At 50.9% G+C, this 17,399-nt stretch overlaps 1 protein-coding gene across 9 annotated transcripts in view; it reads right to left on the bottom strand.

Moving 5' to 3' along the window:
* DLG5 (discs large MAGUK scaffold protein 5) overlaps positions 1-17,399 on the bottom strand; it is a 1,559,980-nt gene that overhangs the window by 983,080 nt on the left and 559,501 nt on the right. The gene's annotated exons all lie outside the window — the stretch shown is intronic.

A 17,399-nucleotide genomic window follows, 5' to 3' on the forward strand; every position in this document is an offset into this window, starting at 1 on the left:
CAAGGAAGTCTAGTTTGGAGGAGATGAGGTCAGCAATGTCGAGAGCATGGACTAATCGGGAGCGCGCATTGAAGAGGGCACCTTTGACGGTTGGAGTGGCAAGGACTTGGAGGGTGCAGGAGTGTTATTGATGGAGTTAGGGGCTCCACTGGGGTGTCTAAAGGACTGTGCATTGGCAGGCATGTTAGTGTCCTGTTGCGTTACAAGCTTAGGTGGAGTCTTCTTGTGGTGGAGCGAGAGCCTAGTCGTGCATTCCTCAGGCTAAGTGGGCACGCGACAAGTGGCGTGGATGGGTAGGGTGAACAGAGGATCCATTCAACTGGGGTGAGTGGGCAGAAGGTGCTGGGAGTGAGGGGAGCATTTGAGTGAGCAATCAGTGAGTAGTTTTGGATCGAAGGTAGGACCTTAGTTGGAGATATGGTATGAAACAGGAGTAGGAGGGTGGCCATAGAAAGCGTTACTCTCCGTAGAGTGGCCATGAAAGCTGAGTCTGGAGGTAAGATGGGTAATGCTTTGTGTGGAGCAGCACAATATTGTGTGCAGATAGGTACTGGGTGTTGCACAGTGGGCTAGGAGAGGCTTTATGGGGAGAAACAAGACCAGAACACCACAACAGGGTAAGTATTATGATGTGATGTACAGTGAGCAACACGCTAGGCTAGAAGAACAAGTTACTTCTTACCTGGTAACGTTCTTTCGACGGGATGTTCCTCCGACGTATTCCTTATCTTTGATAATACGTTTCCAGCTTGCTGGCCTCGGAAATTTTTTCTGTAGAGAGCGCTGAGCGTCGACGTCCGCCGAGTCGATGTCCCTCGACGGCCACCGTATCGGCGCCGACGTCCATGCCTATAAATAGCCACGCGCTGCGTCTGTTGCTCAGTTCCGTTTTGTAGCATAAGAAAAAACATGCCTGAATTGGTTAGTGACCTTGAAGGAGCGTAAGCTGCAACCACAAGGGAAGTTATCACTGCAGGGATGGATGGGAGGGGCGATGAGGAATACGTCGGAGGAACATCCCGTAGAAAGAACGTTACCAGGTAAGAAGTAACTTGTTCTTCGAAGAGATTATGTCCTCCGACGTATTCCTTATCTTTGATAGACTCCCATAGCAGTGGCATGTAATTGGAGGAGGGAGTGATAGTGTTATGTATCCCTTTAGGGATGGACCGAATGTAATACGGCCTTGCCAAATCTGGTCTCTTGAGCAGTGGAGGAATCCAGATTGTAAAATTTTGTGAATGTATGTGCGGACGACCATGTGGCAGCAGCACATATGTCCCGGACCGGTACCCCTCTCTGGAGAGCCGAAGAGGCTGCGATACTCATGGTTGAATGAGCCCTGAGATTTTGGGGTGGCTCTTTCCCTGCTAGTCTATAACATTCCAGGATGGCCAAAATAATCCACCTGGAGATGGTTTTGTTATGGGTAGTCCCAACTTGTGACCCGAGTATCCTACAAACAGTTGGTCTGCTTGCCTGATCCCAGCCATTCTGCTGATGTAAAAGCTGAGAGCCCGCCTAGGGTCCAGCCTATGTAGCCTTTCCTCCTCTTTCCACGGATGGGGAGGAGGGTAGAATGAAGGCAAGGTAATTTTCTGAGTAATATGAAATTCAGAAACCACCTTTGGGAGGAAATTAGGCTTCACCTGTAGGACAACTTTGTCCTTGTGGAAGATTGTATGTGGGGGTTTACAGGAGAGAGCTTGTAGCTCACTCACCCTCCTAGCAGATGTTAGTGCTACCAATATGACAGTTTTAAGCGTGAGAAATCTCAACGCGCAAGAGTGAAGAGGTTCGAATGGAGTGCCCATTAAGAAGTTTAAGACTAAATTTAAGTCCCATAAGGGAACCTGGAATGTTTTTGAAGGGTAAACATTAGTTAGACCCTTGAGAAATTGTACCACTAGAGGAATTTTGAAATACAATGGTTCCTCCGCAGTGCGCTTGAAGATAGAAAACGCTGCGAGATAGCCTTTTACAGTGCCAACTTGAAGGCCTGAGTTTGCCAAGTAGAGTAGAAACGATAACACCGTTGGTGTACCACATGAAAAAGGGTTGATCTTCTCTTCCCTACACCAGCTGCAAAACTTGTTCCAACGGCAGCGGTATAAAGACTTTGTTGCTGGTCTTCTGGCCGAAAGCAACACCTCCATGACGTCATCAGGGAGATCCCAATCCTTGTACCTCAACCTTTCAGAAGCCAAGCGTGAAGGTTGAGGGTTCTGGTGTCTGGATGGAGAACCTGACCTCCCTTCTGCGAGAGAAGATTCTCTTTGAGTGGAAGACGGATTGGAGGGCAGATGGACATATCTAGAAGGCCCGGGTACCACGTTTTCCTGGCCCAATCCCGGGCAATTAGGATCATGGTTTTCCGGAATCTTCTCAACCTCCTGATCGTTTGAGGAATAACAGGGACTGGTGGGAACGTGTAAAGGAGTGGAAACTCCCAGTCCACTACGAATGCATCTCCTAGAGCTCCTCTCGGGGGAAATTCCCTTGAACAGAACAGATCGCACTTCCTGTTGGTGCTTGTGGCGAACAGATCCACCTGAGGGGTTCCCCAAAGGGCGAAGATCTCTTGAAGGACTCGTGGGAGACTGTGCTCTGCCTGCTCAGAGCGTCTGCTGTCAAGTTCTTCTCTCCGGCTAGGAGGACTGCCGATAGAGAGATTCCTTCCCGAATTGGCGAAAAACAGAGCTGCATCGCCTCTCTGCACAGTGGCAGTGATCCTACGCCTCCTTTATGTTGAGGTAGTGCATGGCCACCGTGTTGTCCGTCATTATCAGGACATTTCTCCCCTGTACTGGCAGGAAAGCTTTCAGCGCTAGCCTGATTGCTCTCAGCTCTAATAGGTTGATGTGTAGTCTGGACTCCGATGGAGACCAACGACCGCTGATGGTCAAGTCGTTGGCCTGGGCTCCCCACCCTGTGAGCGAGGCGTCTGACTACTGTTATCTCCGGCCATGGTTGCCAAAACAGTTCTCCTTTCAAGATGTTCTCTGGATAGGCCCACCATTGAAGGTCGTGGGCTACCTTGTCCGGAATCCGGAGGAGATCTGTCATTCTCCCTGAGAATTGTGACCACTGACTTCTCAGTGCCCACTGAAGAGATCTCATTCTCAGGCAAGCCTCTGGCACAAGGAAGATGCAGGATGCCAGGAGGCCTAGCAACCTCAAAAAGTCGAAGGCTGGGAGACGTTGGGCATTTTGAAACTTGGTGACCATCTGTAGAATATCTTGAGCCCTCACCTCTGGTGGCGAGGCTTTTCCCAGGGAAGTGTCCAGGACCGCTCCAATGAACTGGAGTCTCTGTGAAGGTATCATCTGTGACTTCTTTAAATTGAGGGAGAAGCCCAGTCTGAAGGAAGAAGCAGACATAATCTAGCTGGGTCTGGGCCTGTTCTGAAGATACGGCCCTAATCAGCCAATCGTCCAGGTAGGGGTAGACATGAATCACTTCCTTCCTTAGGCTCGCCGCCACTACCGACATCAGCTTGGTGAAGACCCTCGGGGCGGAGGTCAGCCCAAATGGCAGAACTCAAAATTGATAATGAGAGTCGCCAATTGCGAACCTCAGGTATTTCCTGTGTCTGAGATGGATTGGCACATGGAAATAAGCATCCTGAAGGTCCAGAGATACCAGCCAGTCCTGGAGCTGGAGCGCCTGAAGGATCTGAGAGTTACCATCTTGAACTTGTCCTTCCTGAGGAACTTGTTCAATTCTCGTAAGTCCAGGATGGGTCTCAGTCCTCAGTCCTCCTTTGGTATGAGAAAGTAGGGGGGAGTACCAGCCCTTGTTCCTGTCCGCTACAGGTAGCGGTTCTATGGCACCTTTCTCTAGCAGGTCTATAATTTCCTGCAAGAGGAGCGGATCTGGAACTTTTAGAGAGCTGTTCCCCGGTGGATGACTGAGGGATGTGTAGAAAGGGTAGGCAGTAACCTTGGGCAACTGTCTCCAATGCCCATGCATCTGACGTTATAGTCTGCCATTCCGTTAGATGGTGAGTTAACCTGCCCCCTACAGGTGTATTGTGTTGGAAGGCCTCAGAGTGGTTTGGGGGCGGCTGATGCAGATGCCGAGGGTAAAGAGGCACCTGCTGCAGTCTTGGTACTTTTGACTCGTCCACCTCGGGTGGATCTCCTTTGGCCTCTTTGAGCCGGCTGTCCTCTGCCTTTCCCGAATGCGGAATAATAGCGAAAGGACTTTCCTCTCTCAGAGGTTCCTGAGGGGCGAAAAGGAGTTTGGCGGATAGCAGCTCCTAAGGATTTTGCTGCTGCTTTAGCAGTCTGCAACTTTTCCAGACTGTCATCAGCCTTTTTCCCGAATAATGAAGAGCCGTCAAAGGGCATATTCAAAAGTCTGGCCTGTACATCAGGGGCAAAGCCCGACCTTCGCAACCACGCATGCCTGCGGATTGTTGTACTTGCCGCCATGGCCCTGCTGATACTGTCAGCGGAATCGATGCCAGTTTGAAGTGATTCGCACATGGAATCTTTGCCATCTTTAATAAATTTAAGGAAGGCTTCCTTTTCCTCTCCTTCGGGTATGCAGTCAGCCGCTGATGAAGCACACTCCCATAGTGTGTGACTGAACCTGGCGAGCGTACAGGTGGCGTTGATGGATTCAACGCCATACTACAGGCAGAGAAGACTTTCTTTGCCATAGAGTCGTACCTCTTGTCATCCCTATCCTGTGGGACAGTAGGGTAAGCAGTCCTACTGCTGGATGAAGTTGCCGCTTGAACCACCAGGCTCTCTGGGGTCAGGTGTTTTGACAGGTGTTCAGGGTCAGCAGCCGCTACCCTATACTTGGTTGACAATCTTTTATTGACTGCAGGGATAACTTCGGGAGTTTCCCAATTAGATGCAATTTTTCTTTGTAGGGCTGCATGGAAGGGGACCACTGGGTCCTCCTGTGGGCCTTTGTCCAATATATCTGTTAGGTTATCCTGTTGGAAAACAGGTGAAGGCGCAGACCAACCCATAAACTCAATTATTCTTGCCATCAGAGTTCTATATGGTGTTTCGGCATGTTCCCCTGGGTCTGGCTTAACAAATTCCACTTCTGGGGAAGTGTCTAACCCACTTGCCTCATGTAGTGACTCCTGCAGTTCCTTCAGCCTTCTTTCCTCAGAGGTGAAATCCTCTGCAGTAGGCAGTGTGGTTCTCTGTAATCCGAATGTTTCCTGGTCAGAATCTTCCCCTTCTTCATAAATTGAAGAATGTCCTGGGTATTCTGACCTCTGAAATGGAGTAAAACCCATTTCTAAGGCAGAAGGAGCCAAACTCGTCGTTATTGGACGAGAAAACGTAGATGTCGTTGACGCCGATGTAACAGGCGTCGAAGGCGCCGAAAACAGCGTTGACAAAACTGGAAGGGGTCTCGAAGAACTCGAGAGGATCGGGATCCTACTCCAGGGCATCGACGACGGTCTCGGCGTCGTGCCGGAGGCCCTTGAAATCACCGTTGGCTGTGGGGTGGCCTTGGTCCTCTTTCATCGGCATTGACGATGGCGTCGAGTCGATCGACCGACACGTCGAGGAACCCTTCGACAACAGCGTCGATCCGTGCGTCGAAGGAATCTTCGACGACGGCGTCGTCGAAGGAATCCTCGACGACAGCGTCAAAGACGGTGCCTTCTTACCCGATGGCTCATGGCGGTCTCGGGTGGAATGTTTCGCCGGGTGCTGCGACTCGCAGCGTTTTGATTTTTTGGGTTTTCCACCCAGGGTATCACCCTCAGCTGTCTTCGAGGGGGTCGAGGCCGCGTTCTCGAAGACGCTTAACATTTTCTTTCTGAATTCCTCCCACTCAGCTTGAAAACTGTGTTTGGTGGGACAGGAGACTCTTTCTGGGGACACAGAAGACGAGGAATGGGACCTTCGAAGTCTCTTTTTTGAGTGTCTAGATCTCGACGAATGGTGGGAGCTTCTTCGAGATCTAGAATGGGAATGTTTTTGACGGCGAGGAGACGAATGCCTCGACTCAGCCGACGAAACTTTCAAGGAGGATTTGGCTGACTTACCTCTCTCGAGCTTCCCCTTTCGCTCCTTCAAGGCTTTCGCTGTCATGGACATGCAGTCCTCACACTCCGAACAATGGTGCTCGGACCCCAAGCACCATAAACAGACCCTGTGTGGATCCGTTATTGACATTTTTTTTACTGCAGTCTCGACTTTTCTTGAAGCCGGATCGCCGCGTCGTCGGTTCTGATGAAGAAGCCATCGAGAACGATAAGGAATATTCGAGTCGAAATAGATAGTTAACCTGACTGAACTGAGCAACGATGTTCCGAGGCCCCACGAAGCGCGGAAAAACAGAACTGAGCAACGGACGCAGCGCGTGGCTATTTATGGGCATGGTGACGTCGGCGCCGATACGGTGGCCGTCGAGGGACATCAACTCGGCGGACGTCGACACGCTGCACCTTCTACAGAAAATATTTCCGAGGCCAGCAAGCTGGAAATGTATTATCAAAGATAAGGAATACGTCGGAGGACACAATCCCTTCGAAGCTACCATATATGGGTTGCAAAAAAAAGGCTAGGCATAATTGGTAACACAGTGGTCAAGGACAGCACAATAAGATATGGATTATGATGCTAGGTACAGTGAGCAACATGCTAGGCTAGGAGTGATCAGGTAAGGAGTGCAAAGCAGGGTTTAGGGCCGATAGTAGTTCAGGCTTGGTTAGTCCTGCTTCGAGGGAGTACGGAGGATCTTCCTGAAGCTCAGTGTTAGGAAAGATTCCCCATTTATGTGAAGGTTTCCCTCCAGTTCTGTACCCCCCACATTTTTGCTGCTTTTTTACACCATAGTCTGACTTTGCCAGTGGAGCACAGCCTTCTGCTGCACTCACCGCCGCCAATGCTACCTTGATTTGTCTATGTTAGGCAGAAACCTGTGCAGTTCCCTCTGGGACCACTGCAAAAGATTTAGGACTACAGGTGTTTGGCAGTAAACCCACTTGGTACCAGTCTGTACCACACAGATTCACTTGGTAGCTGTGGCTGAGCAGTCTGACTTCCCTCAAGAAGAGTTAGGCAGTATACAGAGTATTCACAATAGGTCAAGAGAACGCAATAGAACAAGTAAACACTGACCAGGGCTTGGTGTAAAAGAGATATAATTATTTATTTAAAACCACATCTAGAAAAACACACAGGCACTAATAGTAAGCAATTCAAAAACACGGTCACTAAAAGATATACACTCCCTTAAAAGAATATTAGACAAGTCTTAAGTAAAGCCCCACTTATTTTCAGACAGCGGTGAGTGCTTAACGTAGATGGCACTCTAATAGTTTGTTTTAAAAGGGAGAGAAAAGCAGAGAACAAATTGAAACAGATCCCAACACTTTTTCACGAACACAACAAGAGAGGAAGGCAAAGTAACACCGTGAATTCAGAGTCAGTAGGCTGGATCCGCTTTAAGGGGATCGAAATGAAATGTGTCCAAGGTCACACGGTTGCAGTGCACAAAAGTCTTGTAATGGTTCAAAAAGGAGTTGGACCAAAGAAAGGGACCAATTAGAGGGTCAAGGCGGTCAGCCCAGTCCAGAAGGTTAAGGAGTTATTATTACCTTGTTGCAATCTTTAGAAAGGGAGGCCTGGCGGACACGGTACCTTAAAGTGGTGAGAACGCTCCAGCGGGGGCTGTTGTTCCTGGCAGCGGGTCCAAGTCGGTGCTTCGTCCGGGGGAAGAGTCGATCTCGTTGTGGAGGAAGACAGGGGTCCGTTGCACTGCCAGGGAAGAGACCAGCCGCAGAGTTTCTCAGGTACAAGGAGCGGTCCGTTGATTGGCGGTTCAGTGGTGAGTGGCTATCCGGGTGCTTGGCACGAGCAGTTCGACCACAAACCGGTCTGGGGTGCGAAGAAAAGAAGGTAAACTGGTTGTGCCCACCAGTCAGTGGACGAAGCCTCTCCAGCCGGGAGATCTTCTCTGTCGTCGGGAAGTGGTGAGTCGGTTCTGCAGGGCTCCATCGGTGGTGTCGTGGTGGTAGGTCGGCTCAGCTCCTCCCTCGTCGGATTCTCAGGTCCTGTGGCGACTTCTGAAGTTCCAGTCCCCAAAGCCCTGCTTTTATGCAGCAGACCCCCATTCACTCAGCCTAGCTGTCACTCAAACATGCTAGGTGGTGTCCAGGGTGCCTAAACCCCCTCCCACACTCCCTGTGGTACCCAGACCGAGTGGCACCACTTTTGGAGGCTTCTGTGGAGAAGCCCGCCAAAAAGTGGAACAAAGGGCTCAACTTGGGTTGGAGTCACAGAAGAGAACACAAACGCCATTTTGGAATAGAGTCTTGGCAAAAAATGCCAACTGGAGAATTAATATTAATTAAATAAACCGCCGGTATGTTCGAGGCTATGAGAATTAAATAATTAAAGTTGGTAGCCTCGAACAATGGGAAAATCCCATTGGAAAATATTCGCGGTCGAATATAAAAAGTAGTTTCCACTGCCACCAGCCAAACTCGATCAGGGGGGACGGAGACGTGCCCCCTCGACTAACAGACCCCAGGGCAATCGAATTGCCCTGACCAGTACGTCCACAATATGATGGTTTGTACTGGTTTCTGTTAATAATTTGGGACTAGTAAAGCCAATGGTGACTTTACATGCCCTGGGAGACAGTAGTCAGTCCCAGGGTATGGAGTCTATGGTGAGGTGGCACTATGACACCCCTGTGTTACTGCACGGAGGGTGCTGTGTACCACACATAGTAAAAACACGTGAGACCCTATGGAGTAAAGGACCCCATAGCCCATAAAACACATAAGCAGTCAAAGGAACACCATAAATCATGTCCAAGAGTGGGAGAAAAAGAGTCTCACTCTTGGCAGGAGGAAAAAACAAACCCCAGAAATCCAGCAAAGCTACTGGGGGACTCACTAGGTTAGGAAATTCAGCCTAAAGAGAGAATTCTCCCTAACAGTCTGGCTTGCCCAGAAGGTTACCCTGTTGCAAGAAACTAGGCTGGTCTTCTGAACCTCTGCCCTCCAGGTCAGAGTTCAGAAATCCATCTTAACAATCGGGTCCGGCTTAAAGGCAATGCACTCGATTCTGGTGTTCCTGTCCCCTGGCACTCGGTTCCTGCAGCAGCAAATAAGTACGGCCACCAGATTGGTCTCACCAACCCAAGGGGAGAAGTCACCCTTGCAGGGCTGCTCTAGTTATCAGAAATTCTGAGCTTCAGCAATGCAGCAGGGCTTCACCGGGCAAACCAACGGTCCAGGAGGTTACAGCAACCTTCAGCTTCTTCAGTTTCTTCTTCGGTTCCTTCGTCCAGTGGTCGACTCTGCCTTCCTTGCAAAAGACCTTGCCTTACATTTCTCCCATTAATTCACAGCCTAGCTGTCACTCACAGCAGGGTGGCTGTCCGCCAAGGACAGCCTGCCAACCAATCACCTTGGGTTGCATTCCTGTAACCAAGGAGACTAAGCACAGGGAGTTTCGGGAACCGCTCTCGCTTCCTGCCCTGCTAGACACGCTGGAGCCAGAAGCAGGCTTCACCAGTGAATCCCGCCATAGACAAAACGAACAAAGGGACCAAACCTGATTTGGCATGCAGAGTAAATCTCAAGAAGGACCTTTCCAACAAGAAATGGCGAAAAAAGAAGACTGGGCCATTTTGACAAAATGGGCAACCATGGGTGCAATACTGCAGCTGCGAATGAGGCTGGGGTAAAATCACACAATGGTAGGAACAAGTAAACCACTGCCTCCAGCCATTAATTGTAGAAAGGGTAACATAATAATATTACATGAGAAGGTAGACAAAGGGGATACTAAGTAACCTCTCCAGCACTCTATTTAAGATAGTGTGAGCTGGGTCTACAAAGAAAATGGGTAAGTAAAGTCAATTTCACTTTACTGCTCTTGGAAACAGTCTATCCAAGAGAAGGTATTTAAACCTTGTTGAAAACCAAAGGATTTCTTTGTGGCACTGCACTGAGGGTGCTGTGTGTAATCCCAAGGTTGTCCCGGAGACGATTGAGCAGGATGGCATGGTTGACCGTGTCAAAAGCAGAGGATAGATCAAGGAGAATGAGGACAAAATGAAGACAAAAGGGAGATTAGAGTCAAGATTGGAGAGCAAGTCTTCACAGGTGTTCAATAGAGCAGTTTCCGTGCTTCTGGCAGCTCTGAAGCTAGATTGGTGGTCATGGAGGCAACCAAAAGATTCAGTATGTAGATTAAGCTGGGAGATGGCCAGCTTTTCCAAGTGTTTGCCCAGGAAAGGAGTGATGGAGATCAGGCGATAGTTAGCTGGAGAGGAAGCTTCTGCCGTTTAGCTCAACCAAAAAGTACTTAATCATAAACAAATACATCAATTGCCCCAATACAGAGCTCTTGCCGCCTATGGCTCTATATGGGATACTTTTTCCAAAAAGGTTGCAGGCGCCCCTCTCCAGAAAGAACATGGCATGATAACCTGTCCGTGTTTTTTTCCCACTTTGAGAGTTTGCAGCCCTCGCTTCTTGCTCACTGTACCTTTCACAGATGGGAAATATCGATTTGCATATCAGTCTTTGTCTCGCCCACATGGGCAGACCAGCACCGAAATGTTATGACAATTCCCTTCTGAACAAGAGTACCAACAGCAACCCCATATACATGTTTCAGCTCACTGATGAGGCCCAACAAGGCTCAAAAACAGTTTAACTTCACTTACAAACCGGTCTTTCTCCTATAAACCAATCACTGAGCTCTGGGTCACACTGCCAATGACTGCCCTCTCCCTAAACCCCTCCTCTGACAGCCATCTTCAGATTTGGTAGCACGTAAAGAGGCAGATTGACCAAGAAGAGCCACAGAGGGGCAGGAGGGAAGATTTGCATGTGAATCCATGCCAGACCCATGCTGGATAACAGTTGCATGCAAGTAACTTGTTCCTTCTCCAGCATGGGGTCTGGAACAGATTCACATGCTAATGAATACAGAATACATAGCAGTACATACATACACAACCACAGGAGGTAGCAAGGCTCAACAGAAGCAATTACTCTCACCTACAGAACAGGCTCACCTTCAAGAGAATAGAATGCGCAGCACTGCTTGGCTGAGCTTGGACTCCTCCCAGAAATCTCTCTCAATGCGGTACAATCTTGTGAAGGTGTGCTTAGAACTCCATGTAGCAGCCCTGTAGATGTCCACCAGGGGCAAACCAGACAAGAACGCTGTCACAGCGATCGGTCTGGTGGAATGGGCTATCAGACAGCCTGGCAGCGGTCAGTTTTCCAACCGGTGACAGTGCGTAATACAGCCGAAGAGCTACCTGGAAATGGAAGCCTTGAACAAAGCTTTTCCATGGTTCACAGGACCAAAGTTCACGAATAGTTGAGACGTCTTAGGAAACTCTTAGTGAGTGCCACATAGAACTTCAGAGCACGCACCACATCTAGCGAGTGCAAAGTCCTTTCAGCCGGCGACGAAAGTGTCGGAAAAAACACAGGCAACACCAAAGGTTTGTTGAGGTGGAATTCCGATGGAACCTTTAGCATAAACGAGGGATGCATCCGCAGCACCACCCTCATCTTGTGGAAAGTCAGATAAGGCTGCTTGCATGACAGGGCCTGGATCTCACCTGGCAGAGGTGATGGCCACGAGAAAAAGCCATTTTCCATGAAGGAAAATGAGAGGAGCTTGATGCATAGGCTCGAAGGTGGCACCCGGAACCTTATCAGTACCATGTTGAGTTCCCACGCCAGGGCAGGGGCCTGAACCGGCAGGAACAATCGACACAGTCCTTTGAGGAACTCCTGCAATAGACGTGTGACCAAAGAGAAGACCGTCCTAGAGACCTTGTGTAGCGGGAGATAGCCGCCAGATACACTTTGATGGAGGCGTGCGCCAGCCCTGCCTTGTCCAACGACAAGTATGGAAGGATCTGTGGGGCCGTGACCTTCGGAGGGTTGATCTTCTGTCACCGGCACAAAGTCGTGAAACGCTTAGACTTGTGCCCATAGCACTTGTCGACGATGCTCTGGCCCTGGCAAGGACCTCCCTGCAGTCCACCAGTAGCTCGTACTCACGGAACTCTAAGGCTGCAGGAGCCAGGCCTTCAGGTTCAGCGATCCTGGGTTGTGGTGCAGGATTGCACCTTCTATGGCAAGCAGATCCTCGACCACTAGAGGCGGAGAAGGTCCGGGTACCAAATCTGCCTCGGCCACGCAGGGGCAACGAGGATCATCCTGCATCGGCACTGTTTGAGTCGACTAAGAGGCAACAGTGGGAACGGGTAGGGGAACAGGCCTTCACACAGGAAGGATAATGCGTCCCCCATGCTCCCTGGCTGGTGGAACCTGCTGGCGAATCTCTGGCATTTGGAGTTTGTCGCCGTCGCAAACAGATTGATCTGGGGTCTCCCCAACCTGAGGAAGAGGTTGTCCACTTGATCCTGCCGAAGCTCCCACTCGTGGCAAGAGCTCCCTGCTGAGGGAGTCTGTGATGGTGTTTGACTCCAGTCAGGTGAAAAGGAATGAGAAACATCCCCTGGGTGATGGCCAGGTGCCACAATTCCTGTGCCTCGCTGGAGAGCACTGGGGATCTGGTGCCCGCCTGCTTCCTGATGTAGAACATCATAGTATTAATGTCTGTGAAGACCCTCACCACCTTGCCCTTAAGGGACGGAAGGAACAACTTGCAGGCCCAAAACACTGCTTGTAACTCCAGGACATTGATGTGGAGATCCCTCTACTCCGGCAGCCAAAGGGCTGTGGCGTGGAGAATTCCGGTGTGGGCTTCCCAGACCTCCATGGAAGTTTCCCTGGAGACCGTGCCCTGATATGGGGTACTCTGAAAATCCATGCCCCCGGCGATGCTGGAGAACACGCCCCACCACCTTATCACTCAACGGAACTCCTAGTCGAGAACAATCCTGTCCGTGAAAGCTTCCGGACACTTGGACCTACAGAGCGTTTCTGTGGAGGTCACATCCGCAACCTGCAGAGTCTGATCAGGTAGATACACAACATCATGCCGAGCAGCGACTTGATAGTCCACACTGTGGCGATCTTTAGTGCCAACAGCCGTTGCACCTTGCCCAAAATGGCCACAATCCACTCTTCCGAGGAGGTTGCCAGACAGGTGACCGTGTTGAGCCTGGACCCCAGGAACAGAGCGTCTTGCGATGCAATCAAGCAGGACTTTGGATAATTCACAAAGAATCCCAGATCCGTCAGCAGCCGGACGGTTCTGTCCGTGTGGTCGACGGCGATTTCCCTTGACTTGGCCAGGATGAGCCAGGCGTCGAGGTACAGCTACGCATGTAGCCCTTGCAAACATAGATGGGCTGCCACTGGTGCCAGGCACTTCGTAAAGATCCTGGGCGCAGACTTCAGTCCATAGTGAAGGGCCTTGATTTGGTAGTGCTTTCCCTATACGAAAAAGCGCAGGAACCAGCCATGCTTCTTGTGAATGTGGACGTAAGCATCCTCTAGCTCCAGCAACGTTAGGAAGTCCCCTTCCTCCAGTTGGAGGAGCATGTGCTGCAACGGGACAATCCTGAATTTTTGGTACTTGTTTAGTCACTGCAAGTCAAGAATGGGCCTCCAGCCCCCAGTCTTCCAACACCCATCGGTCGGTGGAGATCTTCCACTTGCTGACTAGGGCAGCCAGCGTCCCACTGGGGTGCATGGGTGGGGGCCCGACATCCTGGCTGGTTCAGTCCTGCTTTGGGGCCTGCATGCCGCCTTGGGAGTGACAACGGCGGCCACCTCCGAACGCCTCTGTAGGCCTCATGGGTCGTGGAACAGGAGAGTACACGGAAGGACCCGATCTGCCACCAAAATCCTGTGATGATCTTCCAGATTTCCCTCCTCAGGCACGAAAGGAAGGGCGATGTTGCTGAAGTGTGCCTAGGGCCCAGACTATCCCTGTGTCTGTGTCTGTCTCGATGGCTTGCAACGATTCATCGACTGCCTTCCCAAAGGGAGTGTCCCCATCAAACGCCATGTCCAGGACCCTCGTCTGAACTTCCAGCTGAAAGTTGGTGACTTTCAACCAGCCACAAAGACAGAGGCAGACACTGTTCCCCATCTGGCAGAACCCCGTGTCCATGATGTCCAGGGCCAGTGATGGCATGGTCCGATGCCACTTTGCCCTCCTATAGGATCTCCATCACCTCGACCCGCTTATCGTCAGGGAGGAGTTCCAACAACAACATCTTGTACTACAGCCCCCTGTCGTACTTGGCCAGGATTGCAAGAGCATTCGCTGACTTGACAGTAGTAGCCGCTGAGTATATCACCTTTCTGCCCATGGCGTCCAACTTGTCCCCCCTCGCTGTCCGGGGGAACGGAGGCCGATGACTATGAATTTGAGGACTGCTTCCTCGCAACCTGCCGAGACAACCAAGTCTGGGGAAGGCTGCGATCGCATCCGGTACTACTCCTCCAGCCGATCTCTTTTCGCCAGGGCTGAGGTGGGATTTTTCATCAGCGCCATGCCCTCATCCCAAACATCGTCCAAGAGAGGCACTGCCAGAATGGTCTTCCTTTTAGCCTCTGCACCGGTACAGGAACCCTTCCTTTTTGGTTTCTTCTGGCGTCAGCCGGAAGGGCTGCGACACGCAGTTGACCATGAAGAGGAATGATCCCACTTCTTCTGGTGGAGACGCTCTCTGTGGCGGGAAACTCTGCCATCATCGTCAGTGTCAGTTGTTGCTGTGTCTGTCCCTGTATCCCTAGGGGGTGAGGGTCTTTGAGGCAGTTGATGAGGATCCGTGGTGTGCCACTTTCACTTCTTCACCGGCGGATGGCCCGGTGCCACCGGGCCGGATTTGGGGTTTTCATCGGCATCCTCTTCTGTATCTCCGACACCAGCGTGTGTAGATTGGACAGAATGTCCAGCGACATGTTCCTGGGAGGTGTCTGGGGGGTAGGCTTGCTGGGCCCAGTGGCCACATCATCGTCTCCATTGTCGTCCCCCTCGCCGATCCAGTCGCTGTCCTCTGTGTTGCCGCCGTCGTCGCTCCCCCACGTCCTCCCGGACCTTTTGAACGGACACCATGTCCTCTTCATCCGAAGAAGAAATATCCGTGCCTTGGGGCACGGTAGAGCCCTCCACTGCCTCCCCCCCTATGTGTCATGAGGGGTCGGAGCCGGGCTCAGGGATGGCATCCTCTACTCCGGTGTCTTCTCCACCGGCTTGGTCGAAGCCTCCCGTATGGGAGGAATAGCCACTCTGGGTGCCGTCGGGTCCCCCTGGCCTGGGTCAGACCCTTTATCTTTCTAGAGGGCGGCCGCCACCAGCTCGATCGTCGAGGATGATGTAGTCTGGGCCACCTGGGCCTTCAGGGGCAGGTTGAACACCTTACCCTGCGCCTTGGCCTTCACCAGCTTCTCCGGCAACTTCCCCAGGTTCGAGGAGGAGCTGGAACGATGGCTTGAGATGGAGGCCGATGGCGATGATGAGCGCGCCCTGCTCGTCGCGATACTCACTTGCGCTGCAACCCCAACGGAAACAGACTTGCAGTGCTTGGCCTCGTCTTAGACCCCACGGATGGGGCAACCTCAAAGGACTTAGAAGCGCGTTGCCCGGAACGGCCGGTCCTGGGTGAGGTCTACCCCTGCCTGCCGCACAGGGTAGAGGCCTTGGCGCTGAGCCACACCGCCAGTCTACTGTGTCGATTCTTGATGGTGCGTTTGGCAAATCCAAGGCAAATCTCACAATCCGCTTCCTTGTGATCCTGATGGAGACAGAGGCACTAGGAGTGTATGTCTTCCACAAACACGTTCCTCAATGTGCAGCTGAAGCAGAGCTTGAAGAGAGAACCTCCGTCCGTCTCTTTCGACATGGTCCGGCATGCGGTGTAGACCTGATGGCTTTCTGGAATCTTCGATGACAACGCGACGATTAATGCCCTCGAGGGGCGAAGAAAGATGCTGACAAACGGACGCTTGCCGGTCAAAAGAACGAAAGAACCCACAGGCTCTATGTGACAAAAACGCAGAAAAGCTCTCAGAGCAAAACACGAGGACTCCCAACACTTGAAAGTGCAGTAAAAATCTGAAGATGGAGCCAGAGGATGGGGCTTAGGTAGAGGGCAGTCATTGGCTGGGGAAGTATGACCCAGAGCTCAGTGATTGGTTTATAGGAGAAGACAGTTTAAGTGAACATTTTTAATCAAGGACTCTCAGTCTGACTGGGAATATTCATGAGCATGTGAATCCATTCCAGACCTCATGCTGGAGCAAAATAATTCTTCGTTAAGATTTGCGATCCGTTTATATTTCGGGGACACATACACATTAATTACTGTTATAGTTGGCTCCCTTTGTGTTTTTTCCCCCCCAAATAGTCACTAATATGGCTAGATTGGCCGATGACTGGGCCACTACTGTCGAAAATACAATATTTCAGGGTGCGTTCACAGTTAAAATGGTGGTAGGCGCGCCTTCCCCATACTTCCCACAGGAGCGGGGAACATAACAAAAGTTGACTGGATTCCAACCAATGATCAGAACGGGGCAAATGAAAAACGTACAATCTACATGTATACCTCCCATAACATTGGTACAAGAACGTTTCTCACATTGCATCTACGACAACATATGTATGAGCAGATGCTGTTGTTTCCCCTTGCCTAAACACAAACTAATGTGTTCACTGTGGAACGTACCTGATTTACAATTACATATGTATGAGTAGATATTGTTTCCCTTTGCCTAAGCACAAACCAACGTGCTCATTGAGGAGCGTACCTGATTTACAATTATTTGTGCCACTGTCTGCTCGCAAGGTCTACCTGCTTAATTTGTATTGCGGTTCTCCGGTTCTCTAGAACTGCACTGCCTGCTCACTTTTTACGATCTGTTGTCTTAAAGAGGCCTAATTTAGCTCTGCATATGCTAGTATCATGATCTATTGCTTGCTCCTGCCGGTTCTCAGCTAGCGCCCAGCCTCATAATTGTCTGTAGCACGCATTCTGCGCTATGTTTGCCTGTAGCTCGTGCCCTAATGCCTGCCTGCCTTAAGCCAGCCTGCACCATGCATTATCTGCCTGCTCCGTTTTGACTTGGTGCCTAGCGCCCCTCGCTGTTGGCCTGCACCAACTAGACTAGTAACTGTCTGAACCACACCATTTGGATCTGTTCCTGGCTTAAACCATCCTATGATCCCCTTTCCATGGTTCCATAACTGTCCTCAATTAACTGCTTTAACTAAGTGTTTTAACTACATGTGCCTTGCACCAACCTGCCTGCCTATTGCTTCTGAATCCTGCCCTAGCAAGAGGCTTGTGTCATCACACTCACTGGCCCCACTAGCTCTATCCCCACTGATCGCCTGCCCCCCCCACCCCCCCGCGCGAGTAAACTATACTAAGAAGGTCCCATCAACCCCTTAGCATGACCTTTCTAGCTGCAAGCCACATTGCCTGCATCATAGCCTTTATA

This window comes from Ambystoma mexicanum, chromosome 8 (genome assembly GCF_040938575.1).
Source record: "Ambystoma mexicanum isolate Mex_15411 chromosome 8, UKY_AmexF1_1, whole genome shotgun sequence".
Taxonomy (NCBI): domain Eukaryota; kingdom Metazoa; phylum Chordata; class Amphibia; order Caudata; family Ambystomatidae; genus Ambystoma; species Ambystoma mexicanum.